Source organism: Biomphalaria glabrata, chromosome 9 (assembly GCF_947242115.1).
Source record: "Biomphalaria glabrata chromosome 9, xgBioGlab47.1, whole genome shotgun sequence".
Lineage (NCBI taxonomy): Eukaryota > Metazoa > Mollusca > Gastropoda > Planorbidae > Biomphalaria > Biomphalaria glabrata.
Window position 1 is genome coordinate 24,054,730 of NC_074719.1, and position 14,946 is coordinate 24,069,675.

At 35.4% G+C, this 14,946-nt stretch overlaps 1 protein-coding gene across 14 annotated transcripts in view; it reads right to left on the minus strand.

Moving 5' to 3' along the window:
- The window catches only part of LOC106079591 (uncharacterized), a 145,052-nt gene extending 132,530 nt beyond the window's left edge, over positions 1-12,522 (minus strand). For all 14 annotated transcript variants that reach the window (XM_056040165.1, XM_056040164.1, XM_056040158.1 and 11 more), the window contains exon 1: positions 12,195-12,522. The gene's annotated coding sequence lies outside the window, so the exon portion shown is untranslated. The remainder of the gene's footprint in view (positions 1-12,194) is intronic.
- Between the last annotated feature and the right edge of the window lie 2,424 nt (positions 12,523-14,946).

Genomic DNA, 14,946 nt, shown 5'->3' on the forward strand with positions numbered 1-14,946 from the left:
CAAGTTTATATCACTGTTACAGTCGCCCTCTCCACAAGTTTATATCACTGTTACAGTCGCCCTCTCCACAAGTTTATATCACTGTTACAGTCGCCCTCTCCACAAGTTTATATCACTGTTACAGTCACCCTCTCCACATGTTTATATCACTGTTACAGTCGCACCCTCCACAAGTTTATATCACTGTTACAGTCGCCCTCTCCACAATTTTATATCACTGTTACAGTCGCCCTCTCCACAAGTTTATATCACTTGTTACAGTCGCACCCTCAAGAAATTATATCACCTGTGATAGTCGCCCTCTCCACAAGTTTATATCACTCGTACAGTCGCCCTCTCCACAAGTTTATATCACCTGTTACAGTCGCCCTCTCCACAAGTTTATATCACTTGTTACAGTCGCCCTCTCCACAAGTTTATATCACTTGTTACAGTCGCCCTCTCCACAAGTTTATATCACTGTTACAGTCGCCGTCTCCACAAGTTTATATCACTTGTTACAGTCGCCCTCTCCACAAGTTTATATCACCTGTTATAGTCGCCCTCTCCACAAGTTTATATCACCTGTTACAGTCGCCCTCTCCACAAGTTTATATCACTTGTTACAGTCGCCCTCTCCACAAGTTTATATCACTTGTTACAGTCGCCCTCTCCACAAGTTTATATCAATTGTTACAGTCACCCTCTCCACAAGTTTATATCACTGTTACAGTCGCCCTCTCCACAAGTTTATATCACTTGTTACAGTCGCCCTCTCCACAAGTTTATATCACTTGTTACAGTCGCCCTCTCCACAAGTTTATATCACTGTTACAGTCGCCCTCTCCACAAGTTTATATCACTTGTTACAGTTGCCCTCTCCACAAGTTTATATCACTTGTTACAGTCGCCCTCTCCACAAGTTTATATCACTTGTTACAGTCGCCCTCTCCACAAGTTTATATCACTGTTACAGTCGCCCTCTCCACAAGTTTATATCACTGTTACAGTCGCCCTCTCCACAAGTTTATATCACTGTTACAGTCGCCCTCTCCACAAGTTTATATCACTGTTACAGTCGCCCTCTCCACAAGTTTATATCACTTGTTACAGTCGCACCCTCAAGAAATTATATCACCTGTGATAGTCGCCCTCTCAACAAGTTTATATCACTGTTACAGTCGCCCTCTCCACAAGTTTATATCACCTGTTACAGTCGCCCTCTCCACAAGTTTATATCACTTGTTACAGTCGCCCTCTCCACAAGTTTATATCACCTGTTACAGTCGCCCTCTCCACAAGTTTATATCACTTGTTACAGTCGCCCTATCCACAAGTTTATATCACTTGTTATAGTCGCCCTCTCCACAAGTTTATATCACTTGTTACAGTCACCCTCTCCACAAGTTTATATCACTGTTACAGTCGCCCTCTCCACAAGTTTATATCACTGTTACAGTCGCCCTCTCCACAAGTTTATATCACTGTTACAGTCGCCCTCTCCACAAGTTTATATCACTTGTTACAGTCGCACCCTCAAGAAATTATATCACCTGTGATAGTCGCCCTCTCAACAAGTTTATATCACTGTTACAGTCGCCCTCTCCACAAGTTTATATCACCTGTTACAGTCGCCCTCTCCACAAGTTTATATCACTTGTTACAGTCGCCCTCTCCACAAGTTTATATCACCTGTTACAGTCGCCCTCTCCACAAGTTTATATCACTTGTTACAGTCGCCCTATCCACAAGTTTATATCACTTGTTATAGTCGCCCTCTCCACAAGTTTATATCACTTGTTACAGTCACCCTCTCCACAAGTTTATATTACTGTTACAGTCGCCCTCTCCACAAGTTTATATCACTTGTTACAGTCGCCCTCTCCACAAGTTTATATCACTTGTTACAGTCGCCCTCTCCACAAGTTTATATCACTTGTTACAGTTGCCCTCTCCACAAGTTTATATCACTTGTTACAGTTGCCCTCTCCACAAGTTTATATCACTTGTTACAGTCGCCATCTCCACAAGTTTATATCACTTGTGACAATCGCCCTCTCCACAAGTTAATATCACTTGTTACAGTCGCCCTCTCCACAAGTTTATATCACTTGTTACAGTCGCCCTCTCCACAAGTTTATATCACCTGTTACAGTCGCCCTCTCCACAAGTTTATATCACTTGTTACAGTCGCCCTCTCCACAAGTTTATATCACTTGTTACAGTCGCCCTCTCCACAAGTTAATATCACTTGTTACAGTCGCCCTCTCCACAAGTTTATATCACTTGTTACAGTCGCCCTCTCCACAAGTTTATATCACCTGTTACAGTCGCTCTCTCCACAAGTTTATATCACCTGTTACAGTCGCCCTCTCCACAAGTTTATATCACCTGTTAAGGTCGTCCCCCTTCCATGAGTATATGTCATCTGTGACAGTCGCCCTCTCGACCACATCCCATCTTTTGTTTCGTAACTCTGCTAATATAAAGTAAAATATTCAGAAAGAGAGAAAGAGAAGTCCTAAATTGTATTGATTACATAAAATGTAAGCACACATATTAACAATATAGCAAACTATAAATAGTGATTTCAGTTCATTGTGTGCATTGCACGAGTGTACAATTTAACTACGGATGATTTCCATTTATGAATTACAAAACTACGTTTTAAAACAGATTCTCTTTAAATGTTGAAATCCTATTTTATGAAAATCAAACACACGAAAATATCTAAAAAAAACAATACAAAACATCTTCATTAAGAATCAGTGGCAAAATATTTATACTGAAGATAAAATCCGCTTTCAATAAATCCCTCAAAATGTTTCTATCAACAGGTTGTTCACGCTTCACTAAACGTGCAAGAACTAATCAACAATAAGAAAAAGACTATCTACCTCAACGTATCAAGTTCTGCCTATGGTTAATGTCAGTAAACAAGGTGAATGTCTCTAGTTAGTCTTCAAATGTAACTTAGTATCGCCAAAGTTATCTTTTCTGGAAGAATTCAACCACAACTATAGAGCTCAGTTTGTTTTAAATATCAATGTATTTTTAAACGTCTCAATTTTGTCCCGGAAATAACAAGTTTTTGAATAAAAAAAAATATAGCTTCTTTCATAGCGCTACTGTCATGCTTATAACATGCTCAGAGCGCTATGGTCCAACTCATTTGTGGTGGGTAAGGGGGTATGTGGGAGAAGGTTTTTCCGTGCTGCCTTTAGGCGCTCAGTAAACACAACTCTGCTCGAGTCAGGTGTCGAACCTCGAGCCCCCTTCATAGGTAGCCAAGCCAAGCATACTTAGCCTCTGGACCACGCTTCCCAGAAGATAGAAAGCCCATAACTTACATGCATCGATACAATTAAATATGCTAATTAGCCTAACCATTGCCAATAGGCTTAAAGCAAAGATATACAATTTAAAATATGAACATAACTAGGCATAACATTTGGACGAGTTAAATACTTAGTTTGCATTTTGTGATGCTTAAGCAATCAAAGAAAATACTCTTTATTAATATACGTTTTAGTTATAATTTTTGTTTTAGAACTTTAACATATATACATTTCGCAAATCTCTGAAAATACTATATCGTAATAGCGCTTCAGACTTAGCTACATTGTGTTACAAGTGTCTGGTTTCTGTTTTAGAAACAACACAGAATGTAAAACTACAACTGACTTTACATAAGATTTGTTTCCATACATTTTAACAACGAACACCAGGATTTGATCGCTGTTTCTAAAAATGGGAACACATTCTTGTTGATAAGATGATTGGGAACACATTCTTGTTGATAAGATGATTGTCCTAAGATAAGACTTTGTAACCAAATCTTCCACAGTCAGAAAGGTACAGTACACATTGATGATTGATGTTGTATTTAAAAAGTATAACTCGCTTTTAAAACTTGTTTGTGCACATTTACAAACGCATTGTCAAGTTCAAAACATATACATCTCTTCGCTATGGTAGATACTTGATACCATCTCAAACTGGGCCCACGAGTCGTGTCTTCGTGTCATCCAATGGGATCAAGAGAAATCTATGCACATAATTAAAAAACATAGAGCCTTCAAATCCTGATTCTTTATCTACATCAAATCTTCCAGCGATGGTCTGTCGCTAATAACTATCTTAACTCATCTGTATCATAGCTGTGCGTTTTAAGTGAACTTGAAAACAAAAGGATATAACTTGAGAGTCAGTTTGAGATCCCCGATTTGAATTTCACGTTGTAGATATAATATTAAGAAAAATAAAGCTTGTATTGAGTTTAATTGCATCAATTAGTTTGGATTAGTCATGTAATTAAATTTGTTATAGATCTAGCTAGACTAACAAAATAATGAATGTGTGCGATTAGAACTATTTTTTACAAAGCTTATAAGACGTGCGATTAGAAGTATTTTTACAAAGCTTATATCAACTCTGTCTGACCGATAAAAAAGTTTGTACACGTTATTTATCCCACACCCCATCTCGGATTGAGCTGAAATTTTGAAACAATATTTCTTTTACCTGACAAAACAAGAATCAATAAAAAAAAAGTTAACCAATTAGTTAATTAAGTAGCCCTAATCCTAACGCAAACAAATTATTTTGTTTCGTATCTCGAACAAGGGAAAGAAATTTTTTCTTAACTGATAAGGTGGTATGTTGAATTAGCCCCATTTATAATTTGTAGAGAGAAAAGTTTGAAACTAACAATATATAGCTATAAAAACTTCACAATCACCTTCCTGGCACAGTCGTTAGTGCCAGTGTATTGACCTGCAGAGGTTGAGGAGACTTTAGCCCTCGAGTTCGAACTCAATTGGTTCACCTTTTTTTTTTTAATAAATGCATTTTTAAAGCGACCACCCAGATACCCTGTTATTCTCCCCCCCACCCCTTTCCAACTGGTCAAGACAAGTGATAGGATCATAGTGTAGTTAGAAAGATAAAAGCATGAAATTGCTCTAAATAAAAACAATTAGTACAAATATTTGTAATCGCACAGATTTATTATTTTTAGTCTAGATCTATTAGAAGTTTTTTGTTGTTTCTTTTTTTACTTTCTATGTTATATATATATTTGTCTTATATTGTTTTTATGATGTATAATAAATATTGTTTGTATAAAGTTGGTCGCTCTTAATTTTGTTTTTATATTGCCACTGTCTCTAAATTAAACTTATTAGACCAACATTATAGGCTACTATCCGCTACTAGAATGTCAACACTTTAAAATGTCAGTCACGTGATTTTAAACATAATCCCTCCCCAACCTTTCTCATTCTTTGTATGCCAGATAAGCAAATGTAGAGTTGATCAGAATGTTGACATAAGATAGAAGCCCAAATCTTGTTTTCAAAAGCTTTCCTTGCTTGGAGTAAAAAAACAATCAATGGAGCAAGCAGTCTCAAATTTAATATTTACAATCCAAAATTTAAAGTCTACTGTCCATTTTTAATGATCTACAAGCCAAATAAGAAAAGGTCAACATTAAAAAAAAGATCTTGGACTCCTATATGAAGTGCAAGTTCCATGGTCTACATTTGAAAGTCTACTGTCCACTTTCAAAGTTGCTTGGTCCACATTTTAAAAATGTTTGGAGACCACATTGGACGTTTTGCTGTCTACATTTATATATCTATTTAAACGATCTACAGTTCACCATTAGTCCACCATTTAAACAATTCTACAGTCCACCATTTAAAAAAGTGTGCAGTCCACAAATTTAAAAAGATATACAGTCTTCCATTTAAATAGATCTGCAGTTCACTATTTACAAAGGTCGTTCATTGACTATTAAAAAGGTTCACACTATTCTACACCTGTGCTTCCTAAACTGTCCGTGAGGCCTGAATAGATGGTCCACGAACTACTGGAAGAATTAACTAGCAGCCCAACAAGTAACTTAACCTGTCTATAAAAAATAAACAAAGTGTTCCGCTCAATTTGCGACGTGTTCCGTTAAGGAAAACGTTTCGGAAACACTCTGTTCTACACTCATCTAAAAGGTGAACAGTCCACTAGTAACATGTAGTCTGTGTAAAGTAAAGACAGACGATGACTCAATAACAAATTGTAGATAAGCATCTAGGACAAACTTAGAAAATGTAGCCTAATTGTAGTTATGGAATGTAATGTAGCCTAATTGTAGTTATGGAATGTAATGTAGCCTAATTGTAGTTATGGAATGTAATGTAGCTTAATTGTAGTTATGGAATGGAATGTAGCCTAATTGTAGTTATGGAATGGAATGTAGCCTAATAGTAGTTATGGAATGTAATGTAGCCTAATTGTAGTTATGGAATGGAATGTAGCCTAATTGTAGTTATGGAATGTAATGTAGCCTAATTGTAGTTATGGAATGTAATGTAGCCTAATTGTAGTTATGGAATGGAATGTAGCCTAATTGTAGTTATGGAATGGAATGTAGCCTAATTGTAGTTATGGAATGTAATGTAGCCTAATTGTAGTTATGGAATGTAATGTAGCTTAATTGTAGTTATGGAATGTAATGTAGCCTAATTGTAGTTATGGAATGTAATGTAGCTTAATTGTAGTTATGGAATGTAATGTAGCCTAATTGTAGTTATGGAATGTAATGTAGCTTAATTGTAGTTATGGAATGGAATGTAGCCTAATTGTAGTTATGGAATGGAATGTAGCCTAATTGTAGTTATGGAATGGAATGTAGCCTAATAGTAGTTATGGAATGTAAGTAAGGAGTTAAACAATGGAGAGGTATGCTTTGGAGTTATTTTGTTTTCACTCTTGTTCATCTTGACCAATTGGAAGTGACCAAGAAATATTCGCTATTCACCGTATTGTGCAAAACAAGTTGTTTCTTTTTTAAAAGTCTGCTTTGAGCTAGACAAGTGTATCAGCCATTGATAAAGTGCTTCCGAAAATAAACTATGCAACAGATTCTGAAAAGGTAGCGGCCCTGATAAACACATTGGACGCGGTGTGTTAATTGAAGCGTAAAATCTCCAGTAATCAATGCAGGCATTATCGCAGGTCTCTCTGAAGGTGTTGTGCAGTACAGGGTGATCTCCCCTTGCCCAAGTCTCTCATTAAGTCAACAGAAGGGGGTCTCTACCTTATTGGAATGGGAACTTCCCTTCTAATCCATAGAAAGAATGTGATGACACAGAGCAGGAGTGAACAAAGAAAATAATTATTCACACAAGATTAAAGAAATAAACTACAAAGGACATTTTTGAAAAGCACAATTTTATTTATGCCCATTAGACATGAAATGAGCTGTATTATGACGTGCTTTTTATAAAGTAGTTTTTTGTAGGTCTACATCAATAGGTAAATCGAGTGTAATGTTGTAGTGTTAAGCTATCTTAAGTTGTATGTCTTTCATCTTTAATAGTTTAGCTTTTACGTAACAACTGTGACATACAGAGAAAGAGTGAAACAGTGAGAGAGAGAGAGAGAGAGAGAGAGAGAGAAAGAACGTGAACAAAGAGACAAGAACAGAGAGACTAAGAGAAACAGATTGTCAGAGAATGATAGAATAAGAAAGGCAGAGAGAGAGAGAGAGAGAAAACGAAAGAGAGAGGAAGAAGTGGAAGAAATTTGAAGAGAAAATATTTGCAACACTTGAGACACAGTCTACAATGCAGACATCTCACAACTAAGTTTAACATGATAGTACAGCACCAGGCGATCCATTAAGCTCAATATGAAACACAACATAGTGAAGGCAATTTTAATCGTAGAAAATAAAAAAAAACTATACGAAACTACTTTTATTTACACGAATGTCTTACAATACGTCTTAATCCTACATCTTAATCCTACCTCTTACTGCTACATCTTACTGCTACATCTTACTCCTACATCTTAATCCTACGTCTTAATCCTACGTCTTAATTCTACATCTTAATCCTACGTCTTAATCATACGTCTTAATCCTATCTCTTACTGCTACATCTTACTCCTACATATTACTCCTACAGCCTAATCTTACTTATTAATCCTACATATTAATCCTACATCTTACTCTTACACCTGACTCCGACATCTTACTGCTACACGTTAACTCCTACATAAGTAAGCCTATACAATTATTTGTGGTTTTTTTTTATTGTTTGGTTACAAAGATATCAACTAAACTTTTAGTAAAATATATCATAAACAATGTCTGAGGCCATGGTGAAGTTCAAACTTCACAGCCTATTGATAGTGTCAACTGGGATCCTAAAGTGTGATTTGAGAACCTCAACAAATACACGTGTGAAAAATGTAGACTCGTTCACACTCATTGATATTTCAATCGTCTGACCTTGTTATCCCCCCAGCCCATGTCTTGCGTGTTTCAGATATAAGACTTATCTAAGTAAGTGTCTAACGATTACATCAGCGACCAACTCTCTATTGTATCGATATTTAAAAAAGACCAAACGTTTCTCCAATGTACCTCAAACTAGAAATAAGATCAAAGGCAGTTGTCTCCTCACAAGAATGTCTCAGTATTTTCAATGCTTCGTTCATTATAAAGCTGCCATTTTAAATGTCATGTTCACTTTTGCGTAGTCATTCAAATCTCATAATCACTATTACGATATCATTCCAATGTCTTGCTCACTATTAAGCTGCTTTTCAAATATCATGTTCACCATTACACTGTAATTCAAATGTCAACTTTCTTTCCAATGTCGTGTTCACTATTATGTTTTCATTATTAATTATAAATTTTGTCATTCAAGTCATATTCATAATAAAGCTGTCATTCAAATGCCATTTTCATTATGTAGATGTCATTCAAGTGTCATGTTCATTATAAAGCTATGATTCAAATGCCATGTTCATTATAAAACTGTCATTCAATTACCATGCTCATTATAAAGCTGTCATTCAAATGTCATATTAATTATAAAGCTGTCATTCAAATGTTATGTTCATTATAAAGCTGTCATTTAAATGTCATGTTCACTATTAAGCTGACATTTCAATGTCATGTTAACTATTATGCTGTACTTTGAATTTAATGTTCACTGTTTAGCACTCATTTGAATGTCACTGTCACTATTAGGCTGCCATTTCAATGTCATGTGAACTATTTAGCTGGGATTTCAACTTCTGCAATTTCATTTCAATATTTTGTTCACTGTAACACTGTCATTCAAATGTCATGTTTACTATTAAATTGTCATTCGAGGGTCATGTTCATTATTAAAATGACATTCAAAAGTTATGTTCACTATTAAATTGTCATTCGAATGTCATGTTTACTATTAAGCTTTATAACCTTTTGTAAAATGTGTAACAATCTCTGCGACAAAAGCACAATGCTAAAATTGCTTAAAAGTAATTTTATTTCTATACAAATAAAAACACGATATTAAAAAGTACAAGATCTGTTGTTATTTCAATACTGTCGTTATTTTAATATAATGTAAGTGAATTGAAATAAAAACAATTTGACCAACAATTTTTGTATAATTACTCATTGTGATTTGTATAGTGAGTAATCATAAAATACTATTTTAATTTTATTATTTATTCGGACTGTGAGGCCCAACAGCTAAAATTATAAAATGCTTCATTCTTCATCATAGCTAAAATCTCTCTAACTTGGAATGAAGTTTTATCTCAGTTTCACTCTAGAATTATGAGGTCGTTCAATAGTTATGTTACAGTTTCATTTGCCCATGTTCACAGAAACTATAAAAGCATACTATCACTGTAGGGCACATCCAAGAGCAGACCACTCTACTCATAAAAAAACAGTTTAAATGTTCTCAGTAAATCGAGTATGAATCAATGGATTAAAAAAAAAGGTTGAATGATGTCATATAGCCTACATCTTTGTGATGTATGATCCATAACTGACTCACCTGGTCGAATGATGTTTAATTTTTTTTATATTTTTTTTACGCGCGGAATTTTCTACGCCATCGCGTGAATTCCTAAGGAGTGTCCTTTGAAAAAAACTCAAATTGAATGCGCACACTATCTTCTTATACAACGCAATAGTTACTAAAAAAACTAAATCCCATTTCAAAACAAGCAAAATCCCTCAATGTTTTACAGGGGCAAAGGAGCAGGCAGTATGTGTTCTTGTTTGTGGCCAAGTACATTTTTGGTTGCATGAGTGAGATTCAGTTGTTAAAGTGGTAGGCTATAACCATTAGTATCAAGTAGGTTTGAGAATGACTTGTAGGCTGCCATGTTCTCAACAAAAATGTTTACAAGTAAATTTCATTGGCCTGCATTATAGCGTTCCATAGCTCTTTTAAACGCCTACCAGAGCTATTAAATTTTTCTACGTAGTCTCTGGCTACCCAATGCAATTCAGAGAGAGAGAGAGAGAGAGAGGGAGACAAAGATAGAGAGAGAAAAAGAAGAGTTAGAAAAGAGACAGAAAGAGTTAGAGATAAAGATATATTTCAAGGTACAGTTAATTCACTAGCATGTCTAGCACGCGATCAAGGCATCTCATGGAAAAAATCCCCCTAAGAAAATACTTCTGTTCTAATGTATTCTGATTAACTAGATATAGAAGTAATAAAACTTTTACAAGTCAAAAAAGGACATCAGAGCTGTTTGGTACTTTCTACAACAAACCATTGGATGAAAAAGTGAAATTTATGTAGCAAAAGATTCAGTGTTTGACGCCAACAAAGATGTCTTTTAATGTACAATCTAACATAGTTTCATGTCCAAATTGCAGTGTGAGCTTTTGGTAATCCCTTAGGGAGGGCTTACTTTTCCATTAAGGGCCTTACAATTCAAACTGCAACCTTTCATTAGAGATACAGAGTGCACTGCGAATGTTGAGGATTAACTTTTCTTAACCTCTAGCCTCCTAAAGTTGGTTTCAATGTCTGACTGGGTCACGAATAGATTACAATAGCCCCTTGGGGGTGTAAACAAGATTAATCTTTCTTTTCTTTAGATGTAGGTTTTCTTTCTACTCATTTTAAACGTTGAATAAAAAAGTGTCTAAAGAAAGTAGATGTAAGTGGTGAAATTATTACACCTAAATGTAAGGGGTGATATTATTACACGTAGATGTAAGTGGTGAAATTATTACACGTAGATGTAAGAGGTGAAATTATTGCACGTAAATGTAAGGGGTGATATTATTACAGGTGGATGTAAGTGGTGAAATTATTACACGTAGATGTAAGTGGTGAAATTATTACACGTAGATGTAAGGGGTGAAATTATTACACGTAAATGTAAGGGGTGAAATTATTACATGTAGATGTAAGTGGTGAAATTATTACATGTAGATGTAAGTGGTGAAATTATTACACGTAGATGTAAGTGGTGAAATTATTACATGTAGATATAAGTGGTGAAATTATTACATGTAGATGTAAGTGGTAAAATTATTACATGTAGATGTAAGTGGTGAAATTATTAAATGTAGATGTAAGTGGTGAAATTATTACATGTAGATTTTTAAGTGGTGAAATTATTACATGTAGATGTAAGTGGTGAAATTATCACACGTAGATGTAAGTGGTGAAATTATTACACGTAGATTTTTGGGGTGAAATTATTACATGTAGATGTAAGTGGTGAAATTATTACATGTAGATGTAAGTGGTGAAGAAAGAAAATATAAATATACTGTAAGCAGTTATTTGTTTTCATAACAAAGCCTGTGTAAGGAAATGAAATAAATATCAAAACAGTAGTTACTACAAGTAGGCTATAAAGAAAAAGAAACAGAAATACGAAAGAAAGAAACAGTTGACACTTTAAAAGTAAAGATTAAAATATAAACAACAACAAAAATGACAAAAAAGACATCAATGTAAGAAAATGGGTACATGTGACATAGCTAATAGGAAGTTCTCCCATAGAAAAGAAAAAAGTTAGGCTTATATGAAAAAAAAAATAAAGAAAATCTGGGCGCATTAATTCTCAGAAGAAAAAAAAAGACATTTTAACCATCTAAATTACAATCAGACAGACAGGCCACACAATCACACATTAAGTATTACGTAATTGATACATCTTCATAAGACATTGAACAACGCACTCTTGCATTCTCTACATTACCGTTGTTTAATAAGTTAATAGATCTGACAATAAGATGAGACATATGACTCAAAGAACTATTAGTGAGTGACCTGCAATACGCTGAAATGGTAAACCAATACGAGACTATAAAAGACTGCCGAGTCTCATGGTGAATTCTACCGTATAGGTCTAGATAGGAAGTCGATCTAGAGTCTAGTGTAACTTACCATGCAATGAACACTCCAGAAATACAATACAGATCAAATTGAACACAAAACTTTAAATTGAACAGAACATATCTTTCTCTGTATTGAACACACGCACACACACAGCTTTGATCTTCTGTGTTTTTGATAAGACTAGATCTCTCCAACACACTCATACAAGTTCAAAAGAAAAACAGAACTTAAATAGAAGCGTGTACCAGGCCGGCTCACAGATGATCAGAAATATTTCCTTCGCGACACATTTAGTTTGTACGTATGTGAGTCGAATCAACACTCATCCACGGGGGACAATCCACACCTCGCGGCCCTCGCGTACACACTGGGGGCGACACACATATACAAGCCACGAAGAGACAGAGCAAAAGAGAGGCAGTGAAAGAGAGAGAGAGAGAGAGAGAGAAACTAGCTGACTGTCCCAAAACGTACAGCGAGATACGAAGAGACCAAACCGTCAAGCACAGCTGATACACTGGATTGAACTTGACGTGTGGAAGGGCCGGGACTTGGTACACAAAATGTATTACCGTAGTTATGGTAGTAAAAATGTATGCAAAGAAAAATAGAAAAACTAACTTCACAACGACGTTCAATGGTGTTTAGTTTTGCAGGTAATGTTTCAATTATCGCATTATTTAGCCAGTGGTTTAATTTGGTAATATGTCTTCAACGCCACGACATCATGGCAATACGTAGGCCGCATAGTTCTTGAAACCTCACTCTACCCAGACACTACCTTCTATAACTCCAACCTGAGGACTTTTGAGTTGAACTATTTGGCCTTACAGTGTTTACCATTCAAAGTATTTAATGAGGATAGTGTTTTAAATCTAAATTAAAAATGTAAAGTTCTAGTGAAAGTAAGAATTTAAACGTGAACTTGAGGCACTGAAACAAAAAATTAATTTGTCAACAACATAGCGAAGTAAATATGGAATGAGTTTAAAGAAAGAAAACAACAACATCAGAGACGTTGCTAGGGTCGTTGTCAACCAGTATGTAAAGGTGTAGACCTTGTGATCTATGGGGCAGAAAAATGTCATTTATTGAGAGTAAAAAAAAAAAAACAACAAAAAATTACTTAATTAATGGTAAACCAGTCACACAGACTAAAAACTCAAAATATCTTGGTGTAATAATAAATAATAAATGAAAAGTTATCATATTGATAAAATTATAGAAAAAAAAACAAGCAAAACATTGGGATTTATTAAAATAATTTTTTTTACAAATTAAACAAGAACATAAAAACTAAATTAAAACTGCTAAACTGCTATTAAACTTTAGTTAGGCCAATATTAGAATATGCATAGCCAGAAAAAAGATGCGACAACTCAAGAAAATATTTTTAAGAACTAGAATAAATACAAAATAGAGCAGTAAGATTTATAACAAACGAATATTCTAATTTGATTAGAGACCCTTCAGGAGATTAGAATAAAAAGTTAAATAGCAATAATGCATATAATATTGAACCATAACTTACAAATGGAAAAACAAAACCTAAAAAAAAAAAATACCCAGAGACAGATAGAGGCATATATTTTATTCTATACGCTAGAACTAATTCGTACAATTGCTCCTTCTTTCCAAGTGTCACTAGAGAATGGAATGGGTTGCCTGAATCAGCCAGGAAAACCAGCGACTTAGAAAAGCTTAAGATTGATTAACATGCATGAGTAGATTGACACATGAAATGCTTAGGGCGTAATTATTTTCCTTTTTATATAAGATAAGATAAAAAGATGATGTAAAGGTTATCTGTTTCTATGCCCCACTGTTAACGAGGGTGTCATGTGGCCAGCACAACGACCAAACGCCTTTACTTTTTCCCAACTTGAGAGATGGGTGAATTCAGAGGTGCCCTAAAGATCCCTAAAGTAAAAAGCCCAGTCTTCACCAGGATTTGAACACATAACCTTGTTCGGAAGCCAAGCGTTTTACTACTGAGCTACCGCGTTTCCTGTGGTCAGGCATTGTGATTGTTGTCACAATCAAACACCATCATGAGGTTAATTTTAACATTTGTAATTGCATTTGCCAATTACATTTGCTTTAATCCCATTAGAGTCACTGCCTGAATAGCACCACCCGTTGAGGTCCGCACACCTTGCTCTCCCTAGGGACGCCCCTTACATTCATATTTTTGACTCTTATTGTAACAACATGCAATGTGCTTCTTTTTGTCTCTTTTTTTCTGTCTCTCGTTTTCTCTCTAATTGTCTCTACGTCTCTTTCCGTCTCTATTCCTCTCTCTCTTTCTCTTTTCACTCTCTTACCCTCTCTCTCTCTCTCTCTCTCTCTCTCTCTCTCTCTCTCTCGAGGTAGCTACTAACACAAACCAAGGTGGGACAAGATGATGACTATTATTCGAAATACCAAACGCCACTATTTTGCAGGGCCGGCCTTAAGTCATAGCAACCCATGCGACCGCAGTGGGCCCCGCACTTTTATAGGCCCCACACTAACCCTAGGTGTAAATTAGTAAAGTAAACCATTGTATAACTTAGAACAGTGTTCCCGCGCCCTCCTGACCAGCTCCTGGAAATCTCATGAAGTTGCAAAGTAAACGAAAAACTCCTGGAGATTTTTAAAAGCTTTTGAAAACTCAACAAATTTTCTGAAATATAGACAAACATTGCCATTTTGGGGTGTCATTCAATATGGAAAACGGCACTATACAATACCTGTAAATGTGGAATCTAGTGAAAGAAGCTTCTCGCGCCTCAAACTAATGTAGAATTACTTGAGGTCA